Below are 8,331 nucleotides of genomic sequence, written 5' to 3'. Positions count from 1 at the left end.
TTATAAAAGAAAAAATAGTATATATTTACTACCACTTTAAATATGAAAATAAAATCTTCGGGAAAATCCGGAAGAGTTGGCAAGTATAGCATTCTAAAAACTTGGAATTCGATGTTAAATCATATGTCCCATGCTCTCCACTCAAACCAGAAATGAATTTTGGATATAGGCTAGAATATGCTCCTGATATGGAATTCCTGATAGATCTGATGCTGCCTTTACAGTGTACCATATGATTTACAGAGAGAAAAATTGAGAATCCAGCTTTAACACGTTCACGCCGGGGTGACCCACCGGTGGGTCACGCTAGATTGTCCCATCGGGCGGAGCACTGTTGTAAAAACTGGTAACAAATAAATTTCATTTTTCAGTTTTTTTCCGGGAATAATAAAAATCCATAACTACCAATTGTTTTTAACGGATGCAATTTTTATAATGAATTGCTTCTTCACCGTGATAAATTTATTTACAGTGAATTGTTATTGTTGAGAATAGATTAACTCCTCCCGAATATTATCTAATATTGTAATAGTTCTTCTATCAGTATTTTCTCTTTTCCGTCCCGCTTTCAGGGGCAACACCCGGCGTGAACGTGTTAAGCAAAGCACCAATTTCCAAACATCAAGAAACTAAGCAAAATCAAAACATTTTAGTTAAAAATAATGAAAAGAAGCGTAATATAGAAATTTCGGTTCTATATCAAATAAGTATTAAAAGCATCACGATCTCAATCGCTTTCATTCTTAGTTCACCTAAAAACCAGAAATAAATTTGGGATATGGGCTAGAATATGTGCTTGATATGGAATTCCTAAAAGACCTGGTGCAGTCTTTACGATACCATATGATTTACAGAGAGAGAAAAATGGAGAATCTTGCTTTAGGCAATGTACAAAATTCCAAATATCAAGAAAGCATACCCTCCAACTTATGAGGATTTTGAAAATAATTCTTTCTAGTGGTAGCGAAACAAAGTAGAAATTTTTAAAGCAAATGGATCTCTCATAAAACTTTTATCAGAACTTAAGAATCTAGCCATATGGCCTGCTCTTTTATAAGTAATAGTGGACAAGTTACGCTAAAATTCATTTTTTTTTTTAAATATTAAGACATTAATTTTGCTACCGTCAGAAAAGAAGATTACTGAAACTACGGAAATTCCGTAGCAGTTGGAGGGTATAAGAAAGTAAAAAGAAAGAAAAAAAAGAGCGGAAAAGTTACGAGATACAAGAGTTCTTCAATTATTGTAGACAGATAAAGAGTACAAAAGAAGCAAAGAGAACTGACACCAAATCTGCAGAATTAAATAGTAGATGGGAAATCAAACTTCAAGATACTTACTGTGATGGAAGAAAAAATTAAACTAAAACTAAACAGATCCAAAAAAGAACAATGCGTATATCGATTATTCAAGAACCAGGAACTTTGAAACTTGGACACATCTTTCCATTAACTCCTTCAGTATCAGATATAAAGGAATCTGTTTAGAATTTTCTAAATAGTGCTATAAATTCAAATAATGCTACAAATTTATTGCAACTGATTTGCGCCTGAACTATGGTATATGCATGGAATGGAATTCATCGTCGTCTGCTCAAAAATATCTGTAATAGGTGACAGACAAGATTCACTGAAATATGCTATCACTTGTAGGTTAATTTCAGTTATATTTGAGGGAAGTGACAAAATAGTGAATTTAAAAACTTTGAAGCATTTCAAGATTATATTTTTAATTTTAATACGATATAGACTTGATTAAAATCATCAACAAACGGAGGGAATTTTTTTTGCGTGAAAGTAACTAACATAATTTTAATTATTTTTACAAATTTACACGAAGGAAGTACATAAAATTTTAACAATTCTTATATTTCAATAAAAATTCTCTAGATGGCAGCACCACAATCTTTCTAATCTTTTTGTTTAACTGAAGATTCTCTTTCCCATCCTTTGAGAAAGGATAAGATGCAAAAAAAAAAAAAAGACTCTTGATTATGAAGATGATTGACATTACAAAAGATGAATGAGATTATCCTAAATATTTCAGATAAGAGATAAATAAATTAAATTTATAACCCTTTAAATATAAAAAGTATTGAGGATCATCCAAAAAAGGCATTCCCACTATTAAAAGTCTAGCATAAATAATTTATATAGTTTCTTAATAAATATGTTTAGAGATAAAAAGTTGTTTAAGATTTTTGGCACTATTGTTCAAGTAAACAACTAAGCTTGAAATGTGGTTCAACTAACACTAAACGACTAACACATTCATTAACCAAAGTGGATTGTATTTAATAATTATTTACAGTTTTTTGCACGTTTTATTGATACAATTTGATTAATTCTTACGCAGTTTAAAAGTCAGACAAGACTACAGCTTTGAAGTAAATTTTTTAACATAAATCTTACAATTTTTTTTCAGCCTCAGAAATTTTATTTACATCCATCATGTACACACGTCACATTTACATAATAAATATATTTTTCATTCAGTTTTCATATAAAAAAAATCTTTATTGTCCGTACCTTTCTCTTTTTGTGTTATGTTTTTTAATCTCTCTATATATATAGTTTATAATTAATCAGCAAATCCAATTTATTTTCAATTATATATATTGCCTTTCCCGGTTAATTGACGTTACTCGAATAAGTGAGGAAAGTTTGTCTAAAGTAAGAAATCCCTAAGCCATTAGTCTGAACCCGAAGCGGTGACTATGGTAACGAGGTACAACTATTTCAAGTAAGTATGTGGGGTCACTCTTTATCTGGCAGGTTTTGGGTCATGTCGGCGAGAGAAAGGGAATTTCTTTCTTCGGTTTGTTAGAGAGAAGAGAAACTAATAGGCAGCAGACGCCCTCATTATTTGTGGAAGGGGAGTTCTTACAGTAGACAAATTATAAGTTTGTTATCGCTATTACAATATAACATTCTTAGTATTTTGGAATATTTTTAATTTTATTTTATTTTCTAAAGTGCGTCATTACCCAGAGCAAAAATGACAGGTATTTTTTTTAAAAATTTGATAACTGAAAATAAAAGGTCAGTTATAATGCTTTAGAGCATGCAAGAGTATTTCACGTAATTTTATTACTTTATTTCCTCATTTTTAATGTTTTTTTTTTGCTCTGAGGACCCAAGCACTCATCTTGAAAATTCTACTTCGATTACTTTAAAAAAATATAAAGTACGTAATTTCTTTCGTTTTTTTTTTTTTTTTTTTTTTTTTTTTTTTTTTTTTTTTTTTTTTTTTTTTTTTTTTNTTTTTTTTTTTTTTTTTGGAAAACATCAGAACATAATTGATTTCCATTGCCAACAATAAGAAAATATATAATTGTCAAAAAAAGTTTTTATGCCATCTAGAGCTATGGTTGCTTTACAATGTAAATCTGCAGAGTTCTTTTTTATGGTAGATGTTAAAACTTTATTCTAAATGGGAAGGAGAATTTAAAAAAAAAATTTGATAAATAAAAGTGGTTTCAAAGAGATGTTAAATAGTAAATATTTCAATGATTTGCTTTATACTTCATTATTCTCAAAATGTTATTTTTATTTATTTAAATAATGAATATGATAAATCATGAATATAGTACTAGTCTACAGCAATTTTAACTACATCCTTTTCTAAGTAAGAAAATGTCTAATAAGTGCCTAGCCAAATGTAACTATGCAAGAAGTCTAAAAATATCAACTGAGAATTTTAATTGAATTTAATTTAGAATACACAAGAGAAGCTTAAGTGTAAAATAAATGGAAGAGTTGATGAATTGTAAATGTAATACTTCTATTTTTATATAAATATCAATAAAATATTGCTCTCATTAAGGCAAGGTGGTGCGATTGTTCTTTTTTTTTTTCCAGTGGAGCGATCTATGGCCAAGAATTCGAATTCTGCAACACTCATACAACACACCCGTTTATAGGGCGGACCATCCATTCATTCATCTACAAATCGTAATTTTGACTTGAAGCAGAGAACGATCAATCTTCAATCCAGCACCCCCTGAGGTATTGATTTGCTATGGGAACATGGAGAACTCTGTGATCCGACAGATTTAACGTACACTGTAGCAATGCCTGAAAGCCTCCACACGGTTTTTTGTAGGCAGTCCAATCAAGCCACTATGAAGGTAACGCAAGTAGTGAAAGAATTATTTAATATGAAATCTATTAAAAATTAGAAAGTGGTAGCAAATATATGTCTAAAAATTTGCTTAATTTATGAATATAATTGGTTTGTTTTATTTACTTGTCAACCACTACAGATTCAATTCTCAAATATATATGATAAATTNGACTTAACATTGATAGTATAGGAAGTTTCCCTTCTTTACGCGAAGCGTATAAGTTCTTTGGTCTAATCAAGCCACTATGACGGTAACGCAAGTAGTGAAAGAATTATTTAATATAAAATCTATTAAAAATTAGAAAGTGGTAGCAAATATATGTCTAAAAATTTGCTTTATTTATGAATATAATTGGTTTGTTTTATTTACTTGTCAACCACTACAGATTCAATTCTCAAATATATATGATAGATTTCTCTCAAGTACTTTTAATATGGAATATGGGTTCATGCGCACAAGTATTTCGCTTTTTAAATAATCTGCGCAGACTACTTATAAGAAACCGTGTAGAGGCTTTTTGATGTAGGAGGTGATGGCACTAGTCGGAGAGTTTTCTGCCGGATGGATTCGAGCCCCCGTTCTCACCAACGTGAGTGTCCCTGCCAACCAGGCTATCCCGGCCATATCAGAAAACTTTCCTCAGACTAAAAGGATGGAAGAAAAATACTAATCAAAAAGTTTTTTCTGCGAAAAAGATATTAAATAAGTAAGTACATGGGAAACAAAATTTGCGAAAAATTACAAGAATAAAAAACTTCTTGTAATTTTGCAATATAAAACTGAAACATAAAGTGATAATGTGACGCTTGTTTTGAAAGTTTAAAGAATTCAACTGAGAATTCAATTTGGAAACGCGAGTCTAGATTAAAAATATATTTTAAAATTTAATAAGATGTATTTAAAAATTTATTTTGAAATTTATATGTTATGTAAGAATTTGTTTTGTAAATATATAAAGCTAAAAAAGAAAGTTAAGCTTTAATTCTTATAACTATTACTAGAAGTATATACACTAAATGTATATTTTATATCCGAATATAATCGAAATGCTTCTTTAGCGCATTGAAATGAAACAAGCATTTATGTTAAACTTTTTAACTTATTATAAACTTGTAGTAGTAATATAGAGTAGGAATTATTATAGAAGGCATGCAAGAGTTAAAAATATACGAATAAAAATACGAAATATACGAAATTATACGAAATATACGAAAATTACGAATAAAATGATGATTAAATATGACTACGAAATCAATCACGTTACAAATTAGCCTTAATTGATTTTGAAAAATATTGAATTACATTCATGTTCAACTGTACATACTTAAATGATAAGTTTATTCCCTTCATTACATCGTTGCATGTATGTGGACATTCGCTTCTTAGCTTCTAAAATACGCTATAAGAAAATTCTTAGCTTTATCCTTACTGACACATTCGCATACGCTTAAGAGGACGCTATACAATGGGAGAATTGTTTTGTCACAAATTCTATTTAACCTCCATTAATTATTTAAAGGAAAGAAAAAGTGAATTCAAGGAAACCTGGAGTAAGCCATAAAATTTCAATTTCTGAAAAAAAAAATTTTTTAAAATATAAAAAAACAAACAATTATTGAAAACCATTGCGCAATCCTAAGTTATCTTCTCGTAATTTATTTCCATTTTAATATTTTAAAAATTTCTTTTCAGATTTTCTGTATTTTAAATTAGTTATGAAGGTGAAGGAGAATTTGCGATGAAAAGTTTCTCCCGTAGTATGGCGTCCTCTTAAGCTTTCTAAGGATTCCAATAGATGCAGAACATGCAAGTTACTTGTATCAAAACCCACATAAACAGAAGTGGTTTTTTAAAAATGACACTTTAATCCACATGCTCAAAAATGTAACTAATTTAATTATATAATTCTGAAAATAATCTTTTCTTTTGACTTCAGTGATCTGTAGGAAATTTTTATGCTTGTCATTATTTAATATATAAAAATAACAGAGTCAAGAAAATGCAGGTTCATGTATGTGTTACATAATGACAGTTTATGATACAGTAGTAATCAAGTGATATCTCATAGTATTGTAATTCAACTTTATGTCTATGTATTAATATTTTCATGTGTATTTTAATGGATTGTTTTACATTAATATACAGGGTGATTCTAAAAAGATGGGCAAAATTTTAGAAAGTGATAGTACACACCCAAACAAACAATTTTTATCAAAGAATGCATGGTCGAAAACAAAACGCAAAGGTGCTGGCGCATTTGGAAAGTTGTTTGATGCAAACGTCTTATGTATAAGACTCCCATTGAAACTGCAGAAGAACTTGTCGCCAAGCTTTCGGCCGNGGATTCTAAAAAGATGGGCAAAATTTTAGAAAGTGATAGTACACACCCATGCAAACAATTTTTATCACAGAATGTATGGTCGAAAACAAAACTCAAAACCGCAAGAGGGCGTCAAAGTTTATGTTTTTATATGAGGCAAAAACACACAAGAAATGATAAAGTTAAGTTATAAAAGCAAATTTAATGGCATGTGATTACAATAAGTGTTCAAAACAGTGACCGGCAGCGGCTATGCACGCAATACAACGGCGACGAAAAGATAGGCGAACATCCTGAAACACACATCACGAACTTTACCTGCAGCGGCCAAAAGCTTGGTGACAAGTAACGCAGCGCAGTAACTCGCAACAGGAATGGAGATTTCACGTTTGCATCAAACAACTTTCTTAATGCGTCAGCACCTTTGCGTTTTGTTTTCGACCATGCATTCTTTGATAAAAATTGTTTGTTTGGGTGTGTACTATCACTTCCTAAAATTTTGCCCATCTTTTTAGAATCACCCTGTATATATATATATATATATATTGCCAGCCAATTGATAAAATTACTATTACCTATCATTAAATTTCAATTAAACTATCAGTACATTTGGAAAATTCTTTTCCAAAAAGAGTAAAAGTTGGCAAGTATGCATATCAGTAATAAAATGAAAGTCAAATGAAAATTAAAAAGTGACAATAGCAAACACCACTCTTTCATTTAAAATTGTCATTATATGCAATATGAAATTTCAAAATTCACCTGCTGGATCAAGTGATCACTTGCTTATTGAATGAATGCAGGCAAATGCCAGCATGAGTGCATTATTGATTAACTTCATTTGTGAACAATACAGTTGCCAACTTACACCGGACATTAATATATTTAATAACTTTGACTTTTTGTGTTTTTTTTTTCATAATTATGCAACTTCACCCAAAAATTCAAATATTTTTTTCTACAGGTAAGTTAATATTAGATTTATTTCAATGCGTTTTGCGCCGTTTGCGAAATAAAATTTTTTTTGAAACTGAAATTTCATGCAAGAATGCATCAGTAAGCATTTAGAAAGTATAAAAAAAAATATTCCAAATAATTAATCGATCTATTCATCATAGTATTTAAATAGACCTTAATGCAACACTGATGAAATGTAATTTTTTAAGTACTGTTTAACATTTGAAAGAATTATATTATATTAATTATAATTATTTTCTAGTGGTAGTGATATTTAATTTATTTTTAATTTTTCCGATACTCATACCTGCCAACTTTCACTCTTTCTGAGAAAGAATTTTCCAAGTGGTAGTAAAACTTCTTCAGCACGACAGCCCCTTACAGGCCTTGGCTGCCTCAACCACGCGTAGCCTCCAACGCCTCCTATCCATGGCGACTTTTCTCCAGTTGTTAATCTTTATTACTTTGAGATCTTTAGTAGTGTCATCCAGCCATCTTGTTGGAGGTCTTCCTCCATACCTGCCAACTTTTAATCCTTTCCATTATAATTTTTCCCAGTGGTATTGAAATGGAATTAAAACTTCAATTTTAAGCAAACAAATACGTTGTATTCATAGAGTAATAAATAGGAGGAGACGGCATGCCCGTAAACTCGTGAAGCCTTAACCGCAACCGCGGCGCCATATTGGTACAACCAAAACAAATCGAACTTCGTTGAACTAGAGCTGTACGTGTTTAAACATTCTTCAAACTGAGTAATAGATTTTATTTTAGCAATTAGTCTATTGTTGAAAATGATATTAAATCAAATAGAAATTTAAATAATACAGTCTGAAAAGATCAATTTTTAAAATATAGTTGCATGCTTTATATATTAATAAACAGGTTATAATTATTAATTCATATGTTTAAAAAAATTGAAAAGAAA

Source organism: Parasteatoda tepidariorum, chromosome 6, assembly GCF_043381705.1.
Source record: "Parasteatoda tepidariorum isolate YZ-2023 chromosome 6, CAS_Ptep_4.0, whole genome shotgun sequence".
Lineage (NCBI taxonomy): Eukaryota > Metazoa > Arthropoda > Arachnida > Araneae > Theridiidae > Parasteatoda > Parasteatoda tepidariorum.
This window is presented reverse-complemented; position numbering follows the sequence as displayed.